This window comes from Anabrus simplex, chromosome 1, assembly GCF_040414725.1.
Source record: "Anabrus simplex isolate iqAnaSimp1 chromosome 1, ASM4041472v1, whole genome shotgun sequence".
Lineage (NCBI taxonomy): Eukaryota > Metazoa > Arthropoda > Insecta > Orthoptera > Tettigoniidae > Anabrus > Anabrus simplex.
In genome coordinates this window covers 44,660,531-44,673,436 of record NC_090265.1, presented here as the reverse complement: position 1 = coordinate 44,673,436, position 12,906 = coordinate 44,660,531, and the positions used below count along the sequence as shown (strand labels likewise).

General features: G+C 45.0%; 11 non-coding genes across 11 annotated transcripts; 5 read left to right on the top strand and 6 right to left on the bottom strand.

Moving 5' to 3' along the window:
• The first annotated feature begins 885 nt into the window (after positions 1-885).
• TRNAL-AAG (transfer RNA leucine (anticodon AAG)) lies at positions 886-965 on the top strand. The gene has a single exon. It is a non-coding gene; the product is annotated as a tRNA-Leu (tRNA).
• Positions 966-1,135: 170 nt separating this feature from the next.
• Positions 1,136-1,215, bottom strand: TRNAL-UAG (transfer RNA leucine (anticodon UAG)). Its single transcript has one exon. It is a non-coding gene; the product is annotated as a tRNA-Leu (tRNA).
• Positions 1,216-2,734: 1,519 nt separating this feature from the next.
• TRNAL-AAG (transfer RNA leucine (anticodon AAG)) lies at positions 2,735-2,814 on the top strand. Its single transcript has one exon. It is a non-coding gene; the product is annotated as a tRNA-Leu (tRNA).
• Positions 2,815-2,984: 170 nt separating this feature from the next.
• On the bottom strand, positions 2,985-3,064 carry TRNAL-UAG (transfer RNA leucine (anticodon UAG)). Its single transcript has one exon. It is a non-coding gene; the product is annotated as a tRNA-Leu (tRNA).
• Positions 3,065-4,582: 1,518 nt separating this feature from the next.
• Positions 4,583-4,662, top strand: TRNAL-AAG (transfer RNA leucine (anticodon AAG)). Its single transcript has one exon. It is a non-coding gene; the product is annotated as a tRNA-Leu (tRNA).
• A 170-nt stretch (positions 4,663-4,832) lies between these two features.
• TRNAL-UAG (transfer RNA leucine (anticodon UAG)) lies at positions 4,833-4,913 on the bottom strand. Its single transcript has one exon. It is a non-coding gene; the product is annotated as a tRNA-Leu (tRNA).
• A 1,517-nt stretch (positions 4,914-6,430) lies between these two features.
• TRNAL-AAG (transfer RNA leucine (anticodon AAG)) lies at positions 6,431-6,510 on the top strand. The gene has a single exon. It is a non-coding gene; the product is annotated as a tRNA-Leu (tRNA).
• A 170-nt stretch (positions 6,511-6,680) lies between these two features.
• On the bottom strand, positions 6,681-6,760 carry TRNAL-UAG (transfer RNA leucine (anticodon UAG)). The gene has a single exon. It is a non-coding gene; the product is annotated as a tRNA-Leu (tRNA).
• A 1,522-nt stretch (positions 6,761-8,282) lies between these two features.
• On the top strand, positions 8,283-8,362 carry TRNAL-AAG (transfer RNA leucine (anticodon AAG)). The gene has a single exon. It is a non-coding gene; the product is annotated as a tRNA-Leu (tRNA).
• A 170-nt stretch (positions 8,363-8,532) lies between these two features.
• On the bottom strand, positions 8,533-8,612 carry TRNAL-UAG (transfer RNA leucine (anticodon UAG)). Its single transcript has one exon. It is a non-coding gene; the product is annotated as a tRNA-Leu (tRNA).
• A 1,769-nt stretch (positions 8,613-10,381) lies between these two features.
• Positions 10,382-10,462, bottom strand: TRNAL-UAG (transfer RNA leucine (anticodon UAG)). The gene has a single exon. It is a non-coding gene; the product is annotated as a tRNA-Leu (tRNA).
• Between the last annotated feature and the right edge of the window lie 2,444 nt (positions 10,463-12,906).

Here is a 12,906-nt window from a genome sequence, read left to right as displayed (position 1 = left end):
TAACATAGTATTCAGGAGGACGTCTGGCTCAACCTCAATGTCGTTACCGAATTACGGTCGTGGAAGTATACTTGCGCCTTGCACTAAGTACCCATGGCCAGTAAGCAGGAATGTTCGGTCTTTGAATGTTAAAAGCTTACCGTAAAATATTGATAAATCGTATATATACCGCATTATGGCAATCCACATCACATACGGGTGTTAAGCTTTCAGACCCAGTTAAGACTTGCTGACAGCTTTAAAAAAACATTAAATCTTGAAATGTTCTTCGCCATACGAACACAAAAGAAATTCATGGGGCTGACGCAAAAAGTGAGAAGACTTAAAGGGTCAGCCATTTAGAGAGAGGGATGTGGCCATGGCCTTAAGTTATGTATCGTGCTGGAATTTGCCTGGAGTAGAAGTGCTTTTTTTCAATTATTGCTTCTCGCTTTGCGTTGCGCAAACACACTTAAGTCTTACGGCGACGATGGGAGAGGAAACGCCCAGGAATGGGAAGGAAGCGGCCGTGGCCTTAAATAAGGTACAGCCCTAGCATTTGCCTGGTGTGAATATGGGAAACCAAAGAAAACCATCTTCAGGGCTGCCGACAGTGGAGTTTCAACTCACTTCCTCCGGATGCGAGCTCACATCTGCGCGCTCCTAACCCCACGCCAACTCGACCGGTGGAGTAGAATTGGGAAACCACCGAAAACCACTTCAAGGATACCAGAGCCGTGAATCGAACCCTGGCGTCTGGAGGTCGCGGCTAATCACGCTAACTAGGCCTACTACGATACAGAGGCGAACTGAACTTTCATTGTTAAATAATAATATAGTGTACATTATCAGAATGTTAACGACAACAGGACGTTGTCAGTTGTCCGCACTAACTGCTAAGACGCCGGTAGCGTGGCCGAGCGGTCTAAGGCGCTGGTTTAAGGCACCAGTATGAAAGGGCATGGGTTCGAATCCCACCGCTGCCAGGAAATTTTAAATAGCTGGGGACTGTTCACAGTTAAATGAAGGTAAGCAATTTGCAAATTACACATAAGAGCTACAGAATACTCATTGAAGATCTTGCACAATTGAACAAAAAACGACGAGGATTGCATAATAAACCGAAGTGATCGTTCTTACTAAAGTAGAAAAGTGTTGGCAGCGGTGGGATTCGAACCCACGCCCTTTCGGACTGGTGCCTAAAACCAGCGCCTTGGACCGCTCGGCCACGCTACCCTTTCGTACCTACCTCTGGAGAAGTTCACAATACCAAATGGAATAAAGTTCCCATATTCTAACCTTTCTAAAATATGTCTTACACATCATGCTCCCTGGCCAGGAATATATGTAATTTCACGTTCTAAATCATGGCTGCTAGGGCTCTGGCAAGTATTACATTTAGGGACGCGTGAGTTTACATGGCAAGATCTGGCTATTCTTCTTCCTACCTTAATTCCTTTACCATCCAGGGTTGGTTTTTCCCTCTGACACAGCGGGGGATCTTAACTCTTCCGCATCTAGGGTAGTGTCCTGGAGCAAAGTACTTAGGAACGGCATACAACTTCTGAGTAGGACCAGTACTTCGCCTAGGCTTCCACAACTGCCATGCCTAACCCTTTATGGCATACTGTTGCCGAGAGGAAATAAAACTATCCATCTCTATTAATGAATATAGATTGTGGAGAGAGGTAGTTTTACGGAACATCTTCAACTGTAGGCCTACAGGTAGATAAACACATATATTTAAGGGGTGCCTTGTATTTTTTACACAACATATGATAAAACAGCATTAAAACCAAACGTACGCCTTCCACCCCGTCAGGATCCTCGCATACCAACACCCGATTTTTTTTACGTCGGCCCACACCATCACATCACCATAGTATTCAGGAGGACGTCTGGCTCAACCTCAATGTCGTTACCGAATTACGGTCGTGGAAGTATACTTGCGCCTTGCACTAAGTACCCATGGCCAGTAAGCAGGAATGTTCGGTCTTTGAATGTTAAAAGCTTACCGTAAAATATTGATAAATCGTATATATACCGCATTATGGCAATCCACATCACATACGGGTGTTAACCTTTCAGACCCAGTTAAGACTTGCTGACAGCTTTAAAAAAACATTAAATCTTGAAATGTTCTTCGCCATACGAACACAAAAGAAATACATGGGGCTGACGCAAAGAGTGAGAAGACTTAAAGGGTCAGCCATTTAGAGAGAGGGATGTGGCCATGGCCTTAAGTTATGTATCGTGCTGGCATTTGCCTGGAGTAGAAGTGCTTTTTTTTCAATTATTGCTTCTCGCTTTGCGTCGCGCAAACACACTTAAGTCTTACGGCGACGATGGGAGAGGAAACGCCCAGGAATGGGAAGGAAGCTGCCGTGGCCTTAAATAAGGTACAGCCCTAGCATTTGCCTGGTGTGAATATGGGAAACCAAAGAAAACCATCTTCAGGGCTGCCGACAGTGGGGTTTCAACTCACTTCCTCCGGATGCGAGCTCACAGCTGCGCGCTCCTAACCCCACGCCAACTCGACCGGTGGAGTAGAATTGGGAAACCACCGAAAACCACTTCAAGGATACCAGAGCCGTGAATCGAACCCTGGCGTCTGGAGGTCGCAGCTAATCACGCTAACTACTACGCTACAGAGGCGAACTGAACTTTCATTGTTAAATAATAATATAGTGTACATTATCAGAATGTTAACGACAACAGGACGTTGTCAGTTGTCCGCACTAACTGCTAAGGCGCCGGTAGCGTGGCCGTGCGGTCTAAGGCGCTGGTTTAAGGCACCAGTCCGAAAGGGCGTGGGTTCGAATCCCACCGCTGCCAGGAAATTTTAAATAGGTGGGGACTGTTCACAGTTAAATGAAGGTAAGCAATTTGCAAATTACACATAAGAGCTACAGAATACTCATTGAATATCTTGCACAATTGAACAAAAAACGACGAGGATTGCATAATAAACCGAAGTGATCGTTCTTACTAAAGTAGAAAAGTGCTGGCAGCGGTGGGATTCGAACCCACGCCCTTTCGGACTGGTGCCTAAAACCAGCGCCTTAGACCGCTCGGCCACGCTACCCTTTCGTACCTACCTCTGGAGAACTTCACAATACCAAATGGAATAAAGTTCCCATATTCTAACCTTTCTAAAATATGTCTTACACATCATGCTCCCTGGCCAGGATTATATGTAATTTCACGTTCTAAATCATGGCTGCTAGGGCACTGGCAAGTATTACATTTAGGGACGCGTGAGTTTACATGGCAAGATCTGGCTATTCTTCTTCCTACCTTAATTCCTTTACCATCCAGGGTTGGTTTTTCCCTCTGACACAGCGGGGGATCTTAACTCTTCCGCATCTAGCGTAGTGTCTTGGAGCAAAGTACTTAGGAACGGCATACAACTTCTGAGTAGGACCAGTACTTCGCCTAGGCTTCCACAACTGCCATGCCTAACCCTTTATGGCATACTGTTGCCGAGAGGAAATAAAACTATCCATCTCTATTAATGAATATAGATTGTGGAGAGAGGTAGATTTACGGAACATCTTCAACTGTAGGCCTACAGGTAGATAAACACATATATTTAAGGGGTGCCTTGTATTTTTTACACATCATATGATAAAACAGCATTAAAACCAAACGTACGCTTTCCACCCCGTCAGGATCCTCGCATACCAACACACGATTTTTTTTACGTCGGCCCTCACCATCACATTAACATTGTATTCAGGAGGACGTCTGGCTCAACCTCAATGTCGTTACCGAATTACGGTCGTGGAAGTATACTTGCGCCTTGCACTAAGTACCCATGGCCAGTAAGCAGGAATGTTCGGTCTTTGAATGTTAAAAGCTTACCGTAAAATATTGATAAATCGTATATATACCGCATTATGGCAATCCACATCACATACGGGTGTTAACCTTTCAGACCCAGTTAAGACTTGCTGACAGCTTTAAAAAAACATTAAATCTTGAAATGTTCTTCGCCATACGAACACAAAAGAAATTCATGGGGCTGACGCAAAGAGTGAGAAGACTTAAAGGGTCAGCCATTTAGAGAGAGGGATGTGGCCATGGCCTTAAGTTATGTATCGTGCTGGAATTTGCCTGGAGTAGAAGTGCTTTTTTTCAATTATTGCTTCTCGCTTTGCGTTGCGCAAACACACTTAAGTCTTACGGCGACGATGGGAGAGGAAACGCCCAGGAATGGGAAGGAAGCGGCCGTGGCCATAAATAAGGTACAGCCCTAGCATTTGCCTGGTGTGAATATGGGAAACCAAAGAAAACCATCTTTAGGGCTGCCGACAGTGGGGTTTCAACTCACTTCCTCCGGATGCGAGCTCACAGCTGCGCGCTCCTAACCCCACGCCAACTCGACCGGTGGAGTAGAATTGGGAAACCACCGAAAACCACTTCAAGGATACCAGAGCCGTGAATTGAACCCTGGCCTCTGGAGGTCGCAGCTAATCACGCTAACTACTACGCTACAGAGGCGAACTGAACTTTCATTGTTAAGGAATAATCTAGTGTACATTATCAGAATGTTAACGACAACAGGACGTTGTCAGTCGTCCGCACTAACTGCTAACACGCCGGTAGCGTGGCCGAGCGGTCTAAGGCGCTGGTTTAAGGCACCAGTCCGAAAGGGCGTGGGTTCGAATCCCACCGCTGCCAGGAAATTTTAAATAGCTGGGGACTGTTCACAGTTAAATGAAGGTAAGCAATTTGCAAATTACACATAAGAGCTACAGAATACTCATTGAAGATCTTGCACAATTGAACAAAAAACGACGAGGATTGCATAATAAACCGAAGTGATCGTTCTTACTAAAGTATAAAATTTTTGGCAGCGGTGGGATTCGAACCCACGCCCTTTCGGACTGGTGCCTAAAACCAGCGCCTTAGACCGCTCGGCCACGCTAACCTTACGTACCTAACTCTGGAGAAGTTCACAATACCAAATGGAATAAAGTTCCCATATTCTAACCTTTCTAAAATATGTCTTACACATCATGCTCCCTGGCCAGGAATATATGTAATTTCACGTTCTAAATCATGGCTGCTAGGGCTCTGGCAAGTATTACATTTAGGGACGCGTGAGTTTACATGGCAAGATCTGGCTATTCTTCTTCCTACCTTAATTCCTTTACCATCCAGGGTTGGTTTTTCCCTCTGACACAGCGGGGGATCTTAACTCTTCCGCATCTAGGGTAGTGTCCTGGAGCAAAGTACTTAGGAACGGCATACAACTTCTGAGTAGGACCAGTACTTCGCCTAGGCTTCCTCAACTGCCATGCCTAACCCTTTATGGCATACTGTTGCCGAGAGGAAGTAAAACTATCCATCTCTATTAATGAATACAGATTGTGGAGAGAGGTAGTTTTACGGAACATCTTCAACTGTAGGCCTACAGGTAGATAAACACATATATTTAAGGGGTGCCTTGTATTTTTTACACAACATATGATAAAACAGCATTAAAACCAAACGTACGCCTTCCACCCCGTCAGGATCCTCGCATACCAACACCCGATTTTTTTTTACGTCGGCCCTCACCATCACATCACCATAGTATTCAGGAGGACGTCTGGCTCAACTTCAATGTCGTTACTGAATTACGGTCGTGGAAGTATACTTGCGCCTTGCACTAAGTACCCATGGCCAGTAAGCAGGAATGTTCGGTCTTTGAATGTTAAAAGCTTACCGTAAAATATTGATAAATCGTATATATACCGCATTATGGCAATCCACATCACATACGGGTGTTAACCTTTCAGACCCAGTTAAGACTTGCTGACAGCTTTAAAAAAACATTAAATCTTGAAATGTTCTTCGCCATACGAACACAAAGAAATTCATGGGGCTGACGCAAAGAGTGAGAAGACTTAAAGGGTCAGCCATTTAGAGAGAGGGATGTGGCCATGGCCTTAAGTTATGTATCGTGCTGGCATTTGCCTGGAGTAGAAGTGCTTTTTTTCAATTATTGCTTCTCGCTTTGCGTCGCGCAAACACACTTAAGTCTTACGGCGACGATGGGAGAGGAAACGCCCAGGATTGGGAAGGAAGCGGCCGTGGCCTTAAATAAGGTACAGCCCTAACATTTGCCTGGTGTGAATATGGGAAACCAAAGAAAACCATCTTCAGGGCTGCCGACAGTGGGGTTTCAAGTCACTTCCTCCGGATGCGAGCTCACAGCTGCGCGCTCCTAACCCCACGCCAACTCGACCGGTGGAGTAGAATTGGGAAACCACCGAAAACCACTTCAAGGATACCAGAGCCGTGAATCGAACCCTGGCCTCTGGAGGTCGCAGCTAATCACGATAACTACTACGCTACAGAGGCGAACTGAACTTTCATTGTTAAATAATAATATAGTGTACATTATCAGAATGTTAACGACAACAGGACGTTGTCAGTTGTCCGCACTAACTGCTAAGACGCCGGTAGCGTGGCCGAGCGGTCTAAGGCGCTTGTTTAAGGCACCAGTCCGAAAGGGCGTGGGTTCGAATCCCACCGCTGCCAGGAAATTTTAAATAGCTGGGGACTGTTCACAGTTAAATGAAGGTAAGCAATTTGCAAATTACACATAAGAGCTACAGAATACTCATTGAAGATCTTGCACAATTGAACAAAAAACGACGAGGATTGCATAATAAACCGAAGTGATCGTGCTTACTAAAGTAGAAAAGTGTTGGCAGCGGTGGGATTCGAACCCACGCCCTTTCGGACTGGTGCCTAAAACCAGCGCCTTAGACCGCTCGGCCACGCTACCCTTTCGTACCTACCTCTGGAGAACTTCACAATACCAAATGGAATAAAGTTCCCATATTCTAACCTTTCTAAAATATGTCTTACACATCATGCTCCCTGGCCAGGAATATATGTAATTTCACGTTCTAAATCATGGCTGCTAGGGCACTGGCAAGTATTACATTTAGGGACGCGTGAGTTTACATGGCAAGATCTGGCTATTCTTCTTCCTACCTTAATTCCTTTACCATCCAGGGTTGGTTTTTCCCTCTGACACAGCGGGGGATCTTAACTCTTCCGCATATAGGGTAGTGTCCTGGAGCAAAGTACTTAGAACGGCATACAACTTCTGAGTAGGACCAGTACTTCGCCTAGGCTTCCTCAACTGCCATGCCTAACCCTTTATGGCATACTGTTGCCGAGAGGAAATAAAACTATCCATCTCTATTAATGAATATAGATTGTGGAGAGAGGTAGTTTTACGGAACATCTTCAACTGTAGGCCTACAGGTAGATAAACACATATATTTAAGGGGTGCCTTGTATTTTTTACACAACATATGATAAAACAGCTATAACCCAAACGTACGCCTTCCACCCCGTCAGGATCCTCGCATACCAACACCCGATTTTTTTTACGTCGGCCCTTACCATCACATCACCGTAGTATTCAGGAGGACGTCTGGCTCAACCTCAATGTCGTTACCGAATTACGGTCGTGGAAGTATACTTGCGCCTTGCACTAAGTACCCATGGCCAGTAAGCAGGAATGTTCGGTCTTTGAATGTTAAAAGCTTACCGTAAAATATTGATAAATCGTATATATACCGCATTATGGCAATCCACATCACATACGGGTGTTAACCTTTCAGACCCAGTTAAGACTTGCTGACAGCTTTAAAAAAACATTAAATCTTGAAATGTTCTTCGCCATACGAACACAAAAGAAATTCATGGGGCTGACGCAAAGAGTGAGAAGACTTAAAGGGTCAGCCATTTAGAGAGAGGGATGTGGCCATGGCCTTAAGTTATGTATCGTGCTGGCATTTGCCTGGAGTAGAAGTGCTTTTTTTCAATTATTGCTTCTCGCTTTGCGTTGCGCAAACACACTTAAGTCTTACGGCGACGATGGGAGAGGAAACGCCCAGGAATGGGAAGGAAGCGGCCGTGGCCTTAAATAAGGTACAGCCCTAGCATTTGCCTGGTGTGAATATGGGAAACCAAAGAAAACCATCTTCAGGGCTGCCGACAGTGGAGTTTCAACTCACTTCCTCCGGATGCGAGCTCACATCTGCGCGCTCCTAACCCCACGCCAACTCGACCGGTGGAGTAGAATTGGGAAACCACCGAAAACCACTTCAAGGATACCAGAGCCGTGAATCGAACCCTGGCGTCTGGAGGTCGCGGCTAATCACGCTAACTAGTCCTACTACGATACAGAGGCGAACTGAACTTTCATTGTTAAGGAATAATATAGTGTACATTATCAGAATGTTAACGACAACAGGACGTTGTCAGTTGTCCGCACTAACTGCTAAGACGCCGGAAGCGTGGCCGAGCGGTCTAAGGCGCTGGTTTAAGGCACCAGACCGAAAGGGCGTGGGTTCGAATCCCACCGCTGCCAGGAAATTTTAAATAGCTGGGGACTGTTCACAGTTAAATGAAGGTAAGCAATTTGCAAATTACACATAAGAGCTACAGAATACTCATTGAAGATCTTGCACAATTGAACAAAAAACGACGAGGATTGCATAATAAACCGAAGTGATCGTTCTTACTAAAGTATAAAATTTTTGGCAGCGGTGGGATTCGAACCCACGCCCTTTCGGACTGGTGCCTAAAACCAGCGCCTTTGACCTCTCGGCCACGCTACCCTTTCGTACCTACCTCTGGAAAAGTTCACAATACCAAATGGAATAAAGTTCCCATATTCTAACCTTTCTAAAATATGTCTTACACATCATGCTCCCTGGCCAGGAATATATGTAATTTCACGTTCTAAATCATGGCTGCTAGGGCACTGGCAAGTATTACATTTAGGGACGCGTGAGTTTACATGGCAAGATCTGGCTATTCTTCTTCCTACCTTAATTCCTTTACCATCCAGGGTTGGTTTTTCCCTCTGAAACAGCGGGGGATCTTAACTCTTCCGCATCTAGGGTAGTGTCCTGGAGCAAGGTACTTAGGAACGGCATACAACTTCTGAGTAGGACCAGTACTTCGCCTAGCCTTCCTCAACTGCCATGCCTAACCCTTTATGGCATACTGTTGCCGAGAGGAAATAAAACTATCCAGCTCTATTAATGGATATAGATTGTGGAGAGAGGTAGTTTTACGGAACATCTTCAACTGTAGGCCTACAGGTAGATAAACACACATATTTAAGGGGTGCCTTGTATTTTTTACACAACATATGATAAAACAGCATTAAAACCAAACGTACGCCTTCCACCCCGTCAGGATCCTCGCATACCAACACCCGATTTTTTTTACGTCGGCCCTCACCATCACATCACCATAGTATTCAGGAGGACGTCTGGCTCAACCTCAATGTCGTTACCGAATTACGGTCGTGGAAGTATACTTGCGCCTTGCACTAATTACCCATGGCCAGTAAGCAGGAATGTTCGGTCTTTGAATGTTAAAAGCTTACCGTAAAATATTGATAAATCGTATATATACCGCATTATGGCAATCCACATCACATACGGGTGTTAACCTTTCAGACCCAGTTAAGACTTGCTGACAGCTTTAAGAAAACATTAAATCTTGAAATGTTCTTCGCCATACGAACACAAAAGAAATTCATGGGGCTGACGCAAAGCGTGAGAATATTTAAAGGGTCAGCCATTTAGAGAGAGGGATGTGGCCATGGCCTTAAGTTATGTATCGTGCTGGCATTTGCCTGGAGTAGAAGTGCTTTTTTTCAATTATTGCTTCTCGCTTTGCGTCGCGCAAACACACTTAAGTCTTAAGGCGACGATGGGAGAGGAAACGCCCAGGAATGGGAAGGAAGCGGCCCTGGCCTTAAATAAGGTACAGCCCTAGCATTTGCCTGGTGTGAATATGGGAAACCAAAGAAAACCATCTTCAGGGCTGCCGACAGTGGGGTTTCAACTCACTTCCTCCAGATGCGAGCTCACAGCTGCGCGCTCCTAACCCCACGCCAACTCGACCGGTGGAGTAGAATTGGGAAACCACCGAAAACCACTTCAAGGATACCAGAGCCGTGAATCGAACCCTGGCCTCTGGAGGTCGCAGCTAATCACGCTAACTACTACGCTACTGAGGCGAACTGAACTTTCATTATTAAGGAATAATATAAAGTACATTATCAGAATGTTAACGACAACAGGACGTTGTCAGTTTTCCGCACTAACTGCTAAGACGCCGGTAGCGTGGCCGAGCGATCTCAGGCGCTGGTTTAAGGCACCAGTCCGAAAGGGCGTGGGTTCGAATCCCACCGCTGCCAGGAAATTTTAAATAGCTGGGGACTGTTCACAGTTAAATGAAGGTAAGCAATTTGCAAATTACACATAAGAGCTACAGAATACTCATTGAAGATCTTGCACAATTGAACAAAAAACGACGAGGACTGCATAATAAACCGAAGTGATCGTTCTTACTAAAGTAGAAAAGGTGTTGGGAGCGGTGGGATTCGAACCCACGCCCTTTCGGACTGGTGCCTAAAACCAGCGCCTTAGACCGCTCGGCCACGCTACCCTTTCGTCCCTACCTCTGGAGAAGTTCACAATACCAAATGGAATAAAGTTCCCATATTCTAACCTTTCTAAAATATGTCTTACACATCATGCTCCCTGGCCAGGAATATATGTAATTTCACGTTCTAAATCATGGCTGCTAGGGCTCTGGCAAGTATTACATTTAGGGACGCGTGAGTTTACATGGCAAGATCTGGCTATTCTTCTTCCTACCTTAATTCCTTTACCATCCAGGGTTGGTTTTTCCCTCTGACACAGCGGGGGATCTTAACTCTTCCGCATCTAGGGTAGTGTCCTGGAGCAAAGTACTTAGGAACGGCATACAACTTCTGAGTAGGACCAGTACTTCGCCTAGGCTTCCTCAACTGCCATGCCTAACCCTTTATGGCATACTGTTGCCGAGAGGAAATAAAACTATCCATCTCTATTAATGAATATAGATTGTGGAGAGAGGTAGTTTTACGGAACATCTTCAACTGTAGGCCTACAGGTAGATAAACACATATATTTAAGGGGTGCCTTGTATTTTTTACACAACATATGATAAAACAGCTTAAAACCAAACGTACGCCTTCCACCCCGTCAGGATCCTCGCATACCAACACCCGATTTTTTTTACGTCGGCCCTCACCATCACATCACCATAGTATTCAGGAGGACGTCTGGCTCAACCTCAATGTCGTTACCGAATTACGGTCGTGGAAGTATACAAAGTACCCATGGCCAGTAAGTAGGAATGTTCGGTATTTGAATGTTAAAAGCTTACCGTAAAATATTGATAAATCGTATATATACCGCATTATGGCAATCCACATCACATACGGGTGTTAAGCTTTCAGACCCAGTTAAGACTTGCTGACAGCTTTAAAAAAACATTAAATCTTGAAATGTTCTTCGCCATACGAACACAAAAGAAATTCATGGGGCTGACGCAAAGAGTGAGAAGACTTAAAGCGTCAGCCATTTAGAGAGAGGGATGTGGCCATGGCCTTAAGTTATGTATCGTGCTGGCATTTGCCTGGAGTAGAAGTGCTTTTTTTCAATTATTGCTTCTCGCTTTGCGTCGCGCAAACACACTTAAGTCTTACGGCGACAATGGGAGAGGAAACGCCCAGGAATGGGAAGGAAGCGGCCGTGGCCTTAAATAAGGTACAGCCCTAGCATTTGCCTGGTGTGAATATGGGAAACCAAAGAAAACCATCTTCAGGGCTGCCGACAGTGGGGTTTCAACTCACTTCCTCCGGATGCGAGCTCACAGCTGCGCGCTCCTAACCCCACGCCAACTCGACCGGTGGAGTAGAATTGGGAAACCACCGAAAACCACTTCGAGGATACCAGAGCCGTGAATCGAACCCTGGCCTCTGGAGGTCGCAGCTAATCACGCTAACTACTACGCTACAGAGGCGAACTGAACTTTCATTGTTAAATAATAATATAGTGTACATTATCAGAATGTTAACGACAACAGGACGTTGTCAGTTGTCCGCACTAACTGCTAAGACGCCGGTAGCGTGGCCGAGCGGTCTAAAGGCGCGTACACACTTGCGAGCATCTTGCGAGCCGAGTGGCTCGCGAGCCGCTCACACTACGATGCTCGCAAGTGTGTACGGGGTAACGAGCGTAAAGCGAGCATGTTTTGAGCCACTCGCTGCGAGCCGACTGGAGTCGGTTTTCTAGGCGAGCACAAAGGGATGCTCGCGTTCAGTGTGGACGGCCAAGGAACGTGCTCGCAAGTGTGTACGGCAAAGTGAGCATCCCGTGAGCACGGCGGCCTGTTCGGATGAAGATGTGCTTATTTTAATAGACACTTATCGGACACATTCTGTTTTGTGGGACCCGAAAAGTGGTGATCACTTTAAAAAGAATGTGAAAGAGGATGCGTGGTGGGATATTGACACAACAATTGGACGACCCGCGGATGAATGTAAAAAGAAAATTATTTCTTTCTTGGCATCACTCCGGAGGGAAAAGAGCAAAGAAAAAAACAGTCGCACTACTGGAAAAGGTAAGTTCTCGTGTTTAAATAAAATGAAACTTGAACTTCCTTTTTGTTCATGATGTATTCATTTATTATCTGTTTAAAATAACAACTGTAGTAAACAAGTAATGATATAATAATCAATAAATATCATAAGTGAACACAGGTTGCAATTCAATAGGTGGTACCTGTACAATACCGTATTCAATCAATTCAGGTACTGAAGGCTAGTGTACGAATCTCCTGTGGCAAGGAAGCGTAAAGTTACTGCTAACCTGAAATGTTAAGTACACATGTAATTCAGAAATCGAACAAATCCCTTAATGAAAAAGTCAAAAAAGATAACTATAAATAGGTACTATTACAAAAACGTGAACGTGGTTCAAAATTGTATGAGCTAAAAAATTAATTTAAAAATTTGTTAGAAAGTTTGTAACTTTTTTGATGATTACTGATAAATAAAATCAT